Here is a 17342-nt window from a genome sequence, read left to right as displayed (position 1 = left end):
CATGTTAAATGCCACTGTTAATCTCCGACAGCAGCATTTAACATGGACGCGGCAGAAAGACGTCACTAGTCCGCCCATCGGCGCCCGTGTCACATGACCGCGGGTCGCTGATGGGTTAGCATGACAACCTGAGGTCTGCAGGAGACCCCTGCGGTTGTCATTGCCGGGATGCTATGTAGGAGTCTGCTACACATATGCGATCAGATTATCGCAGCTTCTAGTCTCCCATGGAGACTATTGAAGCATGTAAAAAGTAAAAAATATATAAAAGTTGATATTACCCCCCTTTCGCCCCATTCAAAATAAAACAATTAAAAAAAATCAAATATACACATATTTGGTATCGCCGCATTCAGAATTGCCCGATCTATCAATTTATAAAAATAATTAATCCGATCGGTAAATGGCATAGCGAGAGAAAAAATCAAAACGCTAGAATTACGTTTTTTTTTGGTCGCCGCAACATTGCAATAAAATGCAATAACAGGGGATCAAGACATCATATCTACCCAAAATGGTATCAATAAAACCGTCCACTCAGCGCACAAAAAATAAGCCCTCACCCGGCCTCAGATCCTGAAAAATGGAGACGCTATTGGTCTTCCGGAAAATGGCAACTTTTTTTTTTAAACAAACTTTGGATTTTTTTTCACCACTTAAATAAAAAATAACCTATACATGTTTGGTATCTACAAACTCATAATGATCTCTGGAATCATAATGGCTGTTCAGTTTTACCATGTAGTGAACGTGGTAAGCAAAAAAACACAAAAAACTATTGTGAAATTGCACTTTTTTGCAATTTCACCGCACTAGGATTTTTTTTCCCGTTTTCCAGTACATGTTATGGTAAAACCAATGGTGTCGTTCAAAAGTACAACTCGTCCTGCAAACAACTAACCCCCACATGGCCATATTGACTGAATAAATAAAAAAGTTATGACTCTGGGAAGAAGAGGAGTGAAAAGGGAAAGCACAAAAACAGAAAAGGGACACAGAGTTTTGGGGGTTTATTGGGGTTACATACAACCCCAATTCCAAAAAAGTTGGAACACTGTGTAAAATGTAAAGAAAACAAGAATGCAACGATTTGGAAATCTCTTATAGCTATATTTTATTTACAACAGAACATAGAACACAGATCAGAAGGTGATAGAAATTTTTCCATTTCATTTGAAAAAGTAACTACTTTAAAAATTGATGGCACCAACACATCTCAATAAAACTAGTACAGGACCATGTCTACCATTGTGTAGAATCCCCTCTTTTTTTTTTTTTTTTTTACAAAAGTCTATAAATGTCTGGGAAGTGAGAAGACCATTTGCCGGAGTTTTGGGAAAGGAATGTTGGCCCGTTCTTGTCTGATGTAGGATTGTAGCTGTTGAACAGTTCTGGGTGTTCTTTTCCGGGTTTTTCATTTCATAATGCATCAAATGTTTTCTATTGGTAAAAGGTGTGGACTGCAGGCGGCCGGTTCATCACTGAACTCTTTTTCTGTGAAGCCATTCTGTTGTGATGATGCAGTATGTGGTTTAGCATTGACTTGCTGAATTATGCAAGGCCTTCCCTGAAATAGACATTGTCTGGATGGGAGCATATGTTGTTCTAAAAGCTCTATATAATTCCCTGCAGGAATAGTGCTTTAACCGGTTCCCGACCGCCCACTGTAGATAAACGTCGGCGCTTGCTGGGCTCTGTGCAGCGCCGACGTTTAAAAACGGTGGGTGGTCTCGCAGCGCTCAGGACCCCCAGGGTCCTGCAAGCGCTGCGATTCCGGTGCAGAGCGTTAGCTCTGACAAGGGACATCTTCGGGACCTGATTGGATCAGGTCCCAGTGATGTTAACCCTTTGCTATGTTCTATATGCCGCGATCTATAGTGATCGCGGCATATAGAAGATAGAAGGAGGAGAGGGGGTCGTCTTACTTACCTCTCCGACGACCCCTGATACCTTCCAGGACCTGGGGTTGCTATGGCAGCTGGAGGTCACATGACCGCCTCCAGATCTGCCATATATGGTGTCCTGCCTGGCTCAGCCTGCAGCTGAAGCCAGGCAGGAGACTATGACTGTGAAGCAGTCAGCGAAGATCTCATGTAATGTAATACATGTCTATTACATTACATGAGATCAGTGATCAGAAAAATAAAAATTAATGTCCCATACAGGGACTAAGTAAAAATGTAAAAAAAAGTTAAAAAAAAGTTTTTAAACTGTAAAAAAAAATCACAAAATAAATAAAAATAAATAAATAAAATATTAAACCAATAAATCCGTATATTTTTACAAAACCAAAACAAGTACACATATTTGGTATCGCCGCGTCCGAAACAACCCGAGCTATAAAACTGTCACACTAATTAACTCTTTCTGTGCACACCGTAATAAAAATAAATAAAAACCGGAGCAAAAAAATATGATTTTTCATCATATCGCCAAACAAAAAGTGGAAAAAAATGCGATCAAAAAACAAAATAGAAATAAAAATGGTACCGCTGAAAACGTCATCTTGTTCTGCAAAAAAAAGCCGCCATACAGCTCCATCAGCCGAAAAATAAAAAAGTTATAGCGCTCAGAATAAAGCAATGCAAAAAAAATATTTTTTTCTATGAAATTGTTTTATTGTGTAAAAGCGCCAAAACATAAAAAAAAATACAGTAAGTGTAGTATCGCTGTAAACGTACTGACCCGAAGAATAACGCTGCCTGATCACTTTTACCACACGCAGAACGGCATAAAAAAAAACCTCAAAAAACAATTCCTGAATTGTTTGTTTTTGTTAATTTTACCTCCCAAAAAACGGAATAGAAAGCGATCAAAAAATGTTACGTACCCAAAAATGGTACCAATAAAAATGTCAACTCGTCCCGCAAAAAACAAGCCATCACATGACTCTGTCGGCCGAAATATGGAAAAATTCTAGCTCTCAAAATATGGTGATGCAAAAACTAGATTTTGCAAAAAAAGCGTCTTTTAGTGTGTGACAGCTGTCAGTCATAAAAACCCGATATAAATCTGGTATCTCTGTAATCGCACCGACCCGAAGAATAAAGTAATCTAATCAGTTATATCACACTAGGAACGGCGCAAAAAATAAATAAAACCAATTCTTCACCTGCTACTGATTTGTTTATTATGTCTCCCAAAGATCGCACTAAGGCTCTGCCCACATTTATCCTGCGCTCTGCGCTGAGCGCTTACACCAGAGTTTCCGTGTAAATCTCTGAAATATGTGATTCAGCCGGAACCCATGACGGAAGATTCCCTGTAATGAGGCAGATATAGGCCACTGCGGACGCCGTCTGGCCTGGGATCCCACGGTGTCATTTGTTTTAGGCGTGCATAAAAGTGCGGTTGGCCACAGTTTTGTGCACTTCTGAAAAAAAGGACACCGCTAAACAGAGGCCAGACGGAGTCCAGAGTAACTCTGCTGCCTCATTACAGTGAATGGATCCCGCAGGGGTTTCATCTGAATTACATCACTTGGAAATTTAGATGGAAACCCCGATGTAAGTGCTCAGCCTAGAGCGCCGGATAAATGTTACGTAAAATGTTCCCAATAAAAGCTTCAACTCAGTCCTCAAAAAAAGCTAGTCCCCACTCAGGTCCGTCATCTGTTAAAAATATAAGGGACTTCCAAGTTACTGGTAGCAGAAAGGCTCTGGAAAAGCGAAATGGCCCTTGTCCCCCAAAAGAAATTCAGAAAATTTTGTGCTCTCAAATCCAAATGCCTATTCTACAATAATTTGTTCTCCAATTGTCAAATAGCACTCCGTCCCCCCCAGATCTCGCCGTATGGCTAAGCAGTACGATACAGCCACATATGGGGTATTGCCACTTTTAGAAGAAATTGTGTGACACATGTCGGCACCATTTTTACCCATTGCCCTGTGTGAAAATGTAAAATCTGAGGATAAAACATTTTTTTTGGTAAAAATATAATTATGCTTTTTTCACTGCCCAATGGTATAAATTTAAAAATTAAAAAATACTCACTACTTCCCTAGATGAATTCCTTGAGAGGTGTAGTTTACAAAATGGGGTCACTTGTGGGGGTTTCTGCTGTTTCGGCATGTCAGCGACTCTTCAAATGTGACATGGTGTCTGCTGCCTATCCCAGCCAACATAGCGCTCCTTTCTCTTCCGAACCCTGCCGTACACCAAAGCAGTGGTTTTCCCCCACATATGGGGTATCGGCGTACTCAGGAGAAATTGTACAACAAATTTCATGGTGCAATTTATCCTGTTACCCTTATGATAATACAAAATTAGGGAATGAAAAACATTTTTTGTGGGAAAAATGTGAAAATTTTATTTTTACGGCTCAATATTATAAACTTCTGTGAAGCAGCTGGGGGTGCAAGGTGCTCACCACACATCTAGATAAGTTCCCTAAGGGGTCTAGTTTCCAAAATGGTGGCACTTGTGGGGGGTTTCCACTGTTTAGGCATATTAGGGGCTCCCCAAATGCGACATGGCGTCTGCTAATTATTCAAACAAATTTTACATTCAAAAAGTCAAATGGCGCTCCTTCCCTTTCAAACCCTGCCATGCGCCCAAACAGTAATTTGCCTCCACATATGGGGTATCGGCGTGTTCAGGAGAAATTGCACAACAAATTTTATGGTGCAATTTATCCTATTACTCTTATGATAAAGCAAAATTAAGGGATGAAAAACAGTTTTGTGGGAAAAATGTGAAAATTTTATTTTTACAGCTCAATATTATAATCTTCTGTGAAGCACCTTGGGGTTCAAGGTGCTCACCACACATCTAGATAAGTTCCCTAAGGGGTCTAGTTTCCAAAATGGTGTCACTTGTGGGGGGGTTTCCACTGTTTAGGCACATCAGGGGCTCCCCAAATGCAACATGGCGTCCGCTAATTATTCAAACAAATTTTACATTCAAAAAGTCAAATGGCGCTCCTTCCCTTTCAAACCCTACCGTGCGCCCAAACAGTGGTTTGCCTCCACATATGGGGTATCAGCATGTTCAGGAGAAATTGCACTACAAATTTCATGGTGCAATTTTTCCTATTACCCTTATGATAATGCAAAATTAAGGGATGAAAAACGTTTTTGTGGGAAAAATGTGAAAATTTTATTTTTACAGCTCAATATTATAAACTTCTATGAAGCACCTTGGGGTTCAAGGTGCTCACCACACATCTAGATAAGTTCCCTAAGGGGTCTAGTTTCCAAAATGGTGTCACTTGTGGGGGGTTTCCACTGTTTAGGCACATCAGGAGCTCTCCAAACGCAACATGGCGTCTGCTAATTATTCAGACAAATTTTACATTCAAAAAGTCTAATGGCGCTCCTTCCCTTCCGAACCCTGCAGTGCGCCCAAACAGTGGTTTTCTCTCACATATGGGGTATCAGCACGCTCAAGAGAAATTGCACAAAAAAATTTGGGGTCCATTTTTTCCCGTTACCCCTGTGAAAATAAAAAAAATTGGGTCTAAAGTAACATTTTTGTGAAAAAAGTTAAATGTTAATTTTTTTCTTCCACATTCCAAAAATTCCTGTGAAGCACCTGAAGGGTTAATAAAGTTCTTGAATGTGGTTTTGAGCATCTTGAGGGGTGCAGTTTTTAGAATGGTGTCACTTTTGGGTATTTTCTGTCATAAAGACCCCTCAAAGTGACTTCAAATATGATGTGGTCCCTAAAAAAATGTTTTTGTAAATTTTGTTGGAAAAATGAGAAATCGCTGGTCAACTTTTAACCCTTATAGCTTCCTAACAAAAAAAAATTTTGGTTCCAAAATTGTGCTGATGTAAAGTAGACATGTGGGAAATGTTATTTATTAACTATTTTGTGTGACATATCTCTCTGATTTAAGGGCATGAAAATTCAAAGTTTGAAAATTGAAAAATTTTCACAATTTTCGCCAAATTTCCGATTTTTTCACAAATAAACGCAAGTTATATCGAAGAAATTTTACCACTATCATGAAGTACAATATGTCATGAAAAACAGTCTCAGAATCAGGGGAATACGTTGAAGCGTTCCAGAGTAATTACTTCATAAAGTGACAGTGGTCAGAATTTAAAAAATTGGCCCGGTCACGAAGGCAAAAACAGGCTCTGGTGCGAAGTGGTTAAAGATGTGCAAGCGAGCCATGCTATAAGCACTAATGCAGCCCCATATCATCAGAGTACAGGATTTTGAACTGTGTTCTGATAAGAAGCTGGATGGTCCCTTATCTCTTGAGTCTGTAGGACAAGACATCCATGGTTTCCAAAAATAACTTAAAATTTTGATTCGTCTGACCACAGAACAATTTTCCATTCTGCCTCAGTCCGTTTTAAATGAGCTTTGGCCAGAGAAGTTGGCAGTGTTTCTGGATTCTGTTGATATATGGCTTCTTCTTTGCATGATAGAGCTTTAGCTTGCATTTGTGGATTGCACGGCAAACTATGTTCGCAGACAGCAATTTTTTGAAGTTTTCCTGAGCCCATGCAATTATCTGCTCCACTGAATTATGCCTGGTTTTTAATGCAGTGACACTTGAGGGCCTGTAGATCATGAGCATACAATATTGGCCGGGACCCTTGTCTCTTGTACACATGGAATTCTCCAGAATCTGTGAACCTTCTGATGATATTATGTACTTCCAGTGGTGGGATATTTAAAGTCTTTTCAATTTTATGTTGAGGAACATTTTTCTGAAATTGTTCCAAAATTTTTAGACTCAGGTCTTCAGATTGGTGAATCTCTGAGCATCTTTCCTTTGTGACACTCTGCATCTCTAACATGCTCTGTTTATTCACAGTCATGTGACAGTTGAAAATTGACAATCCAGCTGGTTTTCATTAGTACCACTTACTTTTCCAGTCATTTGTTAACGCTGTCTTAACTTGATGTGTTGCTGCCATCAATTTCTAAATTAATTATTTTATTCAAGTTAAATGGAAAATGTCTATGTCACAATTCCTCCACTCATTGTGTTTTGGACGCAGTGAGTGACTGCTCAGTCATCCAATCTAGTGCAGGGAAGTACTGAGTTGTCGGCATTTTGATAGACAGCTCAGCTGTCCAATCTGAGACTGGGAGGTTCTGAGATTCCTTCAGGTGTTCTCTGTTCTAAACGATTATTCAGCTACTTAGCTAAGCTGTCTGCCCCAGATCTCTGCCAATTGTAACATTTGCTCGGTGGTGCCTTACCTTGTAATCCTGTGCTCTGTTTGTTGATCTATTGCTGCCTGACCTTGGACCTTGTTCTGACCATCCATTTGCCTAGTTTCTTTGCTCTGATCCACTATCTTCCTGGCATTCTGACCTCGAACCATTTACCTGTCTACGCCTTTGTCTTTTCCCTTTTGTTTACTATGTACTTTCTTGGTATCTGACCCCGGAATGTTTGAATATCCTGCCTCACTGCTTGTCCGTGAGTAGTGACTAGAGTCACATTTCGATTGGCCATATATATTTTTTTCACCACCAATGGATCCAGTTAGTACATTCTGTGATCAGGCGGCGAATCTGACCCAGATATTCCAGGATCTGTCCAGGGTTGCATCAGAAGCTAGAATCTTCACAGTCCCAGCTGCAGGGTCCATTTTCTAGTGCTATGGGTGCTTCCCAAAGCTCTCCGCTACCGACTGTAGTTATGACTTCGGTACCTTCTGAAGTGTAGTTGGTCTCTCCCAAACCAGTAGTGGCACACTTCCTGATAAATATTTGGGGGAGAAAGACCAGATTAGGGCATTCAGGGAGAGCTATAGGCTATATTTTACCTTACGACCACGGTCTTCTGGAAATGAGTCCCAGAGGGTGGGAATAATCATTTTTCTGCTGTGAAGGGACCCTCAGACTTGGCATTTTCTTTGTCCCCACTAGCCCCAGAATGGTCTTCTGTTGACGCCTTTGGGATGATCTATGATTAACCTGACAGGTTCCAGGTCACGGAGGCAAAGATCATTAACCTGACACAGGGGGGCCTCATCACTGATGACTATAGTTCCGAGTTCCGGCAATGGTTCTTTGAACTTCTGTGGAATGATGATGCTCTCATGTACCAGTTCCACAGAGGTCCTTCTGATACACTTAAGGACGCTCTGGCTCTGCATAGTCCTCCTTGGAGGAAGCCATGACTCAGGCCATTCGAATGGATTGAAGAATTCGGGAGAGACATGAAAAGCAACGAGGTTTCGGTCATTATTCTCGAATCAATCCACTTACCTGAGGCGGAACCAATGGAGGTTGGAGCTGCCAGCTCTCGGGCCAGTGAAAGGAGAGGTTGGCATGATCTCGGTTTCTGCCTCAATTGTAGTCGCGCTGGACATTTCCTTAAGGACTGTGTGGCATACCCTCAAGCATGTAAGCCGACGGGAAACATCTAAGTCTGGGTGATTGTCGGAGATCACCCAGACTCCCAGGTACCTTTTTGCTCCTCAGGCAAAATAATGCTAAACGTGGAACTACTTTTTAAGGACCAATGTTTTTTTGCATTAGCTTTCATTGACTGTGAGTCTGCCGCCAACTTAATCAATTTTGGACTGGTTCTGCAATTAGGGTTAGAGACAGTTAGGTTGGAAAGACCCATTCAAGTTTTTGCCCTTGACAAGACACTATTACTCCAGAATCTTGTCCAGTTGGTAATGATGGAGTTCACACTTAGAATGGGAACATTTCACTCATGAGTCCATCTCTTACCATGTATTGGACAATTTACCTGCTGGGATGGTATTGGGGCTTCCATGGCTATATATTCACAATCCTGTTATTGAACAGTGTCAGAATAGATTTGCACTGCTAGTCTGGAGGGTCTGCCAGGGTACCTGAAAAACTTCAGAGATGTATTCTGGGAAAAAGAGGCAGAGATTTTACCTCCTTATCGACCTTATGATCGTGCTATCGATCTTGTCCCTAATGACATATTACCTAAAGCTCATTTGTATAATTTGTTGGGACCTGAACATACTACCATGAAAGAATATATAACGAAAGTTTACAGAAGGGTCATATCCATCCTTCATCCTCGCCTGTAACTGCTGGATGTTTCTTTGTTAAAAAGAAAAATGGGGGTCTCCGGCCTTGCCTCGATTTCCGTGAATTAAACAAAATTACGGTTAAAAATACCTTCCCATTTCCACTCATACCTGACCTATATAATCAGCTTATGGGGGTTAAATGGTTTTCTGAACTGGATCTTAGGGGGACTTATAATTTGATACGCATCTGGGAGGATGATGAGTGATGACTTAGTTTTTAATGTCTGAGGGCCTGTTTGAAAATCTTGTTATGCCTTTTAGGTTAACCAATGCGTCAGCAGTATTTCAAAATTTTATGTACGATATAATTTTTGATTGTATTAGAAGGTTCATTGTGGTATACCTTGACGATATTCTAATTTTTTCACCCAATCTGGATTTGCACTATGAACATATCCGTTTTGTTTTACAAAAGCTTAGAGAGAATTCTATTTATGCAAAACTGGAGAAATGTACCTTTTCTGTCCAAGAGATATCATTCCTGGGGTTCATTGTATCAGCTTAGGGTTTAAGATGGATCTTGGAAAGGTGCAGAAAATAATTATTTGGGTTCAACCTCGTGACCTTAAAGCGTTACAATGTTTTTTAGGGTTTGCCAGTTACTACAGAAAATTTATTAGGGGTTTTTCACAGATTGTTAATCCTCTCACCAATCTCACACTTAATTGTTGGTTGGCAGATGCTATTGGGGCATTTAATAAATTAAAAGTGTATTTTATGTCTGTTCCAGTTTTAATCCAACCTGTTCTCAAGAAACCATTCATTGTGGAGGTGGATGCTTCAGAGGTTAGGGTAGGGGCTGTATGATCTCAAAGTTCAAAAACACTGACCAACTTGCTACCATGTGCATTTTTTTCTAGGAAATTTTCATCTGCCAAAAGAATTTATGATGTTGAGATTCGCAAGCTGCTCGCGGTTAAATTATCTTTTGAAGAGTGAAGACATTTTTTTGGTGAGTAGTTCATGAAGTCAAGGAGGTGAAAGATCATAAGAATTTAGTCTATACTGAATCAGCTAAATGATTATCCTCAAGACAGGCCAAATGGCCCTTATTCTTTTTAGATTCACTTTTCGATCACTTTCAGGCCTGGGTCCAAGAAGATGAGGGCTGACCCTTTATCTCGCAGCTTTGATTCTGTTTCTTCTCCAGAGCCTACATCCTCCATTCTTCCTCAGGGTATTGTGGTTTCTATGGTATCCTCGGAGTTGGATGCGAAGATCTGTAAAGCCCCTTCCGCTACTCCAGGTTCCAAATTATTTGTGCTGGTCTACCTAAGATTGTATCTATTGCAGGAGTTTCATGATTCTGTCTTGAGTAGTCATCCTGGGATTACTGCTACACGGAAAGCTATTGCTAGACTCTTTAGGGGGCCATCCATGTATAATGCTATTAAGAATTTTGTATCTGCTTGTAAAACCCGTGCACACGCTAAAGTCTGTCATAACCGGCCGGCTGGGGAATTGGCTCCACTGCCAATTCCAGAAAGACAGTGGACTTATTTGTCCATGGATTTCATACTGATTTGCCTTTGTCTGTTGGGAAAACTGTTATTTGGGTGGTAGTTAACCGATTCAGTAAACAAGCTCACTTTGTTCCATTATCGGGGTTACCTAATGCGGAATCGCTTTCCGGGTTGTTTATCAATCATGTGGTGAGATTGTATGGTATTCCTCTGAACATTGTATCGGATAGGAGTGTGCAATTTGTTTCCAAATTCTGTAGAGCATTTTGTAAGAAATTGAGGATTGATTTGTCTTTCTCCTCTGCTTACCACCCTGAAACCAATGGTCAGACAGAGAGGAGTCAATCGTTGGAACAAATTTTAAGATGTTTCATTGTGGATCAGCAGGAGGATTGTTCAATTTTACCACTTGCTGAGTTCGCCTTTAACAGTCGGGTCAATCAGTCCACTGGAACCTCACCTTTTTTTACAATTATTATGGGTTTCATCCTCATATTGGTGAATTTTCTAGGATGAGTTCTGGATGTCCTGGAGTGGAGGTGGCCATATAGAAACTTACACATGTCTGGAGGGAGGCTCAAAGGATTATTGGGATGGCTCAACTTAGTCAAAAACGGAAGGCCGATAGAAAACGTTAGGTTACCTTCCAAAAATATTAAGCTGAAAGTATCGGCGAAGTTGAGACCTAAATTTATTGGCCCTTACGAGTTTCTGGAGTTAGTCTATCCGGTTGCTTTCAGATTCAAATTTCCTCAGTCTTTTCGTGTCCCTAATGTGTTCCATAGATCTCTGTTAAAAGAGTTTGTCCCTTCAGTGTTGTCTGTCTTGTCCCCGCCTTCTCCAGTTTCTGTCAATGGAGGTTTAGAATACAAGTCGCAGAGAATTGTGAATTTTCAGAAGGTCTGAAATTCCCTCCAATATCTTGTTCATTGGAGGGGAGACAGACCAGAGGAGAGATCCTGAATTCCAGCTTGTTTCTTGAAGGCCTTCCATCTTAGGTTTCCTAGGAAACCTGGGGGTCCAGTGGTTCCCCTAGAAGAGGGAGTACTATCACAATTCCTCCTCTCAGTGTGCTTTGGATGCAGTGAGTGACAGCTCAGTCGTCCAATCTAATGCAGGGGCATGCTGTGCTGTCAGTATTTTGATCTGAGACTGGGAGAAGCTGAGCTTCCTTCAGGTGTTCCCTGTTCTAAATGATTACCCAGCTACTTAGCTAAGTGTCACACAAGGTGTGGGAAAGACTTAGTGCAACACAATAGGAAGAGGGAAAGGGAGCCCAGACTCTAGGGAAAGAGGGGAGTGGAGACCTCCTAGGCTGATCTAGTGTCACCCTGTCTCCACTAATGTCCCTATATTGGTTCTTCACCAATCGCCGCACGCGTACCTCGCCCTGTCTTTCCCTGGCATTAGGCTCAGGCTAGGGAAGGGAGAGGATGACTGCTAGTCGATCTCCACTGAACACTAAAGATAACAAGGAAAAATCGCTTAGCTTTAGTTGACTCCAGAGAAATGTGCACACGTCCTCTAGCACCAGGGAGGAAGAAGCACTGCTCTCGCTCAAGCCTTCACAAGGAGCAATGAATATCGCCGGTACCTTCCTCTTGCACACAGCAGCTATTTATACACCCAGGCCAGGGTTTTAATTAGCCAGAGGAAGATAGCCGCTGGGTCCTAGAGATATAGCTTTTAAGAAGTTGTCTGTAATGCCAAACGAAGAGATCTGCTGCAACCAACTGCAGGGTGACTGTCACTTCTGACACACCCGTGACTCTAAGCTGTTAGCCCCAGATCTCTGCCAATCGTAGCATTTACTTGGTGTTGCTTTGTCTTGTATTCCTGTGCTCTGTTTATTGATCTATTGCTGCCCGACCTTAGACCTCATTCTGACCACCCGTTTGCCTAGCCCCTTTGATCTGATTTGTTATCTTCCTGGTATTCTGACCTCGGACCATTACCTGACTACGCCTTTGTCTTTTCCCTTTTGTTTGCTATGTGCTCTCTTGGAGTCTGACCCCAGAACGTTTGACTACACGGCCTCACGGCTTGTCCATGAGTAGTGACTAGCATCACAGTGTAACTTTCACCTTCTGATCTGTTTTTTATGCTCTGTTGTGAATAAAATATGTCTATGAAAGATTTCCAAATCTTTGCATTATTGTTTTAATTACATTTTATACAGTGTCCCAACTTTTTTTTTTGAATTGGGGTTGTATTTTGATGTTTAACTACTTCTGGACTGTCCATAAACTATAAATGTCTGGGCAGTAGACATGGTATATTGCCATGTTTACCTTCATCGATGTATATACAATGCTTAACCAGCGCTTGTGTATATAGATTAGGAAGTCCTGAGGGTGCTTCCTCCTCCTCCAGACCCATGGTCATGTGATCCCTGTTTGGAGAGAGCAGGATCTGTTGAATACTAGGAGACCTATTCAGCTTTGCTATGTAAGTAGGAGGCTGAAATTCCCCGATAACAGAAGCTAATATACTAGCCCCCAATAAAAAGAAAACAATAATTAGAGATGAGTCAATCTCTTTGCGACCTATGCACTGCACGCCGCCCAAATGGTGTCACACCAGGCCGGTGAATCAAATGCTGTGCTGGGGAACCTGGAAGCCCCAGAAATTTGCAACTGACCCGGCCTGTGGACTGGGTGGCATGAAGCGATCCACTCATCTCCAATAATAACATGTTAAAATGTCCCCCAGAAGGTCTTTTAAATGTTTAAACAGTGAGTAAAATAAGTGAAAAATACATAAATTAAAAAAATCAAAAATATAATAGAAAAAAACCCATAAATAAATGAAGCAAAACAAAAAAAAAAGACACTGCAAGTCTGAATCACTAGCCAGTTTCTAGCCAAGGCCCTATCAAAAAAATATTATCAGTACATAAAAATATTTTCCATGGAAAGGGGAGGACAATTTAAAATGTTTTTAGTGGTCCTTCGTTAAAAAATTAAATGAATAAAAAATGTGAAAAGTAGACACGTGGTTTTTTTGTAAGTTTCTTTACATTTTCTCCAAATGTGTGCAAAAAAAAAACAGAAAGAAAAATTATATAAAAATTAAGCTCCATGTATCGTGGAAAATAAATGAGGAAATTATTTTTTGAATATCCAAACGAGAAACATTTTTAGGGACTTTAAAAGCACATGCACAAAAATAAAACAAAAATGTGCCTGTTCAGGAAAGGGAAAATGACCTGTTCCTGAATCGGTTAATACACTGCTCAAAAAATAAAGGGAACACTTAAACAACAGAATATAACTCCAAGTAAATCAAACTTATGTGAAATCAAACTGTCCACTTAGGAAGCAACACTGATTGACAATCAATTTCACATGCTGTTGTGCAAATGGAATAGACAATAGATGGAAATTATTGGCAATTATCAAGACACACTCAATAAAGGAGTGGTTCTGTAGGTGGGTACCACAGACCACATCTCAGAACCAATGCATTCTGGTTGATGTTTTGGTCACTTTTGAATGTTGGTTGTGCTTTCACACTCGTGGTAGCATGAGATGGACTCTACAACCCACAGAAGTTGCTCAGGTAGTGCAGCTCATCCAGGATGGCACATCAATGCGAGCTGTGGCAAGAAGGTTTGCTGTGTCTGTCAGCGTAGTGTCCAGAGGCTGGAGGCGCTATCAGGAGACAGGCCAGCACACCAGGAGACGTGGAGGGGGCCGTGGGAGGGCAACAACCCAGCAGCAGGACCGCTACCTCCGCCTTTGTGCAAGGAGGAATAGGAGGAGCACTGCCAGAACCCTGCAAAATGACCTCCAGCTGGCCACAAATGTGCATGTGTCTGCACAAACGGTTAGAAACCGACTCCATGAGGTTGGTATGAGAGCCTGACGTCCACAGATGGGGGTTGTGCTCACAGCTTGCCATTCGTCACAGAACACCAGGATTGGCAAAGTCGCCACTGGCTCTCTGTGCTCTTCACAAATGAAAGCAGGTTCACACTGAGCACATGTGACAGACGTGACAGAATCTGGAGACGCCGTGGAGAGTGATCTGCTGCCTGCAACATCCTTCAGCATGACCAGTTTGGCAGTGGGGTCAGTAATGGTGTGGGGTGTGGGGTAATGGTGTGGGGTGGCATTGGTGTGGGGTGGCAGTCAGTCGAGCCCTCCATGTGCTCGACTGACTGCCATTAGGTCCCGAGATGAGATCCTCAGACCCCTTGTGAGACCTATGCTGGTGCGGTTGGCCCTGGGTTCCTCCTAATGCAGGACAATGCCAGACCTCATGTGGCTGCAGTTCCTGCAAGATGAAGGCATTGAAGCTATGGACTGGCCCTCCCGTTCCCCAGACCTGAATCCGATGGAGCACATCTGGGACATCATGTCTCGCTCCATCCACCAACGTCACGTTGCACCACAGACTGTCCAGGTGTTGGCGGATGCTTTAGTCCCGGTCTGGGAGGGGATCCCACAGGCGACCATCCGCAACCTCATCAGGAGCATGCCCAGGCGTTGTAGGGAGGTCATACAGGCACTTGAAGGCCACACACAATACTGAGCTTCATTTTGACTTGTTTTGTGGACATTACATCAAAGTTGGATCAGCCTGTACTGTGTTTTTCCACTTTAATTTTGGGGGTGACTCCAAATCCAGGCCTCCAATGGTTAATAAATTTGATTTCCATTGATGATTTTTGTGTGATTTTGTTGTCAGCACATTCAACTTTGTACAGAACAAAGTATTCAATGAGAATATTTCATTCATTCAGATCTAGGATGTGTTATTTGAGTGTTCCCTTTATTTTTTTGAGCAGTGTATATCTTTACAACAATCACTTCCTTGCATTGACAGATAAAATTGTAAAATCATTCCTATTTGCAACCACCACTAAGAGAAGCTCAGACATACTTTTTTACTATTGAGCTCTTTGTATAGCATCATGCAGTATCGCATAAATCATAATTTTGCGAGTAATTTCCTAGTGTAAGTTAAATGCATCTCACATTTTTTTCCCACTAGTCAGATTATTAAATATAGGTCATTATTAAACTGGTTCTAGAACTATTCTCTGTATAATATGAATAATAATAGTTCTATTCTTATCAAAATTATGATACCAAAGATATCAAAATGATAAAATGCAATTAATAATAGCTTTTTGAATAAACTGGAAAGCATCTTATACGGGCTTTACTTTAGAATTGTTGATTTATTATAATTATCAAGCTGTGACATTTCCTTAGCAGTATGAGGATTTGGGAGCAATAATTCACTGTGAGGCACATTGGATATCTTGCTTGCGCTTAATTATTTTTAGATACTTATTTATTCCAAAGTGATCTAGATAACAGAGAATTGACTATATCTGTATGGCACATTACATCATTTTATAACTAATCATATTAGTACTTTTAGGTTGAGGCTACACTTTGATTTTGGCTTCAAAATGCTCCAACGCCAAAAATTGCAGAATCACGATGCCAATGTACACCATAATGAAAGTGAAGATGGTCGCATTGCATCCTGCAAACTGCTGAGGCCACGGCATGCAAATAGCATGAAGTCCAACTCTACTGGACTCATTGTGTCTTATATGCCACAGCATCTTATAGGTTAAAACGTCATCAATTCAGTGTGATTCTTGGGCGTGCAGCTTGTGTCACAGCCATAGTTTCGCGTCACGTCACAAAAGTGACCAAGAACTTCTTTTGATTCAGCATCACAGATATGAAAGCATCACACAACTCAATAAATGTAAATAAATTAACTCGCGTTCCTTTGTCAATGTATCCACATGTAAGCAATAACATTATGCAATTATTTAAAAAAAAAAAACAGCAGCGTCTACTGATTTTAATCAGATTTCAGTCCATATAATAGATTAGTCACTGACCAACAGAAATAACATATATCTTACTTTGTGTGCAGCTTCACGTAAAGATTTCACACTGTCCCTTACCTGTGTAGAGTCAGACTGGTCGGGGTAAGAACACGGCTGGCACAGCTCACAGGAACAGGTAAGTTGTAGAAACCTGCAGGGAAGAACAGACAAACACCTCCAGGACCTGATTTCAAAGGTGAGAATTCCCATGTCAGGTGAACACGCCTTGATTCTCCAGCAGGCCCTCCCTGGGGCTTGGTACTGACTGGTACTACTTTTCAAAGACTTGACAATATACAGCATTCTATACAATTACATTGGCTCCCAATGGCAGTCTATTTGTCAGTCTATACACAAAATGACAGCTGAGATTTGAGCAACAAAAAAATGAAATGGGCTACAGTTAGGTCCATATATAGTTGGACAGAGACAACATTTTTCTAATTTTGGTTCTAGACATTACCACAATGAATTTTAAACAAAACAATTCAGATGCAGTTGAAGTTCAGACTTTCAGCTTTCATTTGAGGGTATCCACATTAAAATTGGATGAAGGGTTTAGGAGTTTCAGCTCCTTAACATGTGCCACCCTGTTTTTAAAGGGACCAAAAGTAATTGGACAATTGACTCCAAGGCTATTTCATGGCAGGTGTGGGCAATCCCTTCATTATGTCATTCTCAATTAAGCAGATAAAAGGCCTGGAGTTGATTTGAGGTGTGGTGCTTGCATTTGGAAGGTTTTGCTGTGAAGTAAACATGCGGTCAAAAGAGCTCTCCATGCAGGTGAAACAAGCCATCCTTAAGCTGCAAAAACAGAAAAAACCCATCAGAGAAATTGCTACAATATTAGGAGTGGCAAAATCTACAGTTTGGTAGATCCTGTGAAAGAAAGAAAGCACTGGTGAACTCATCAATGCAAAAAGACCTGGGCGCCCACGGAAGACAACAGTGGTGGATGATCGCAGAATAATCTCCATGGTGAAGAGAAACCCCTTCACAACAGCCAACCAAGTGAACAACACTCTC

The 17342-nt window shown here is 41.1% G+C and overlaps 1 protein-coding gene across 2 annotated transcripts in view; it reads right to left on the bottom strand.

Annotated features, from left to right (window-relative positions):
• The window catches only part of CERS3 (ceramide synthase 3), a 282807-nt gene extending 266326 nt beyond the window's left edge, over positions 1 to 16481 (bottom strand). The window contains exon 1 of one of the 2 annotated variants that reach the window (XM_073653361.1): positions 16395 to 16481. The gene's annotated coding sequence lies outside the window, so the exon portion shown is untranslated. The remainder of the gene's footprint in view (positions 1 to 16394) is intronic. The other variant, XM_073653363.1, reaches the window with a different exon arrangement.
• Between the last annotated feature and the right edge of the window lie 861 nt (positions 16482 to 17342).

Source organism: Phyllobates terribilis, unplaced genomic scaffold (genome assembly GCF_046119375.1).
Source record: "Phyllobates terribilis strain yellow unplaced genomic scaffold, ASM4611937v1 Scaffold_11__3_contigs__length_659146591, whole genome shotgun sequence".
Taxonomy (NCBI): Eukaryota; Metazoa; Chordata; class Amphibia; order Anura; family Dendrobatidae; genus Phyllobates; species Phyllobates terribilis.
Note: the sequence above shows the minus strand (reverse complement) of the source record. Positions and strands in the feature narration are given on the sequence as shown.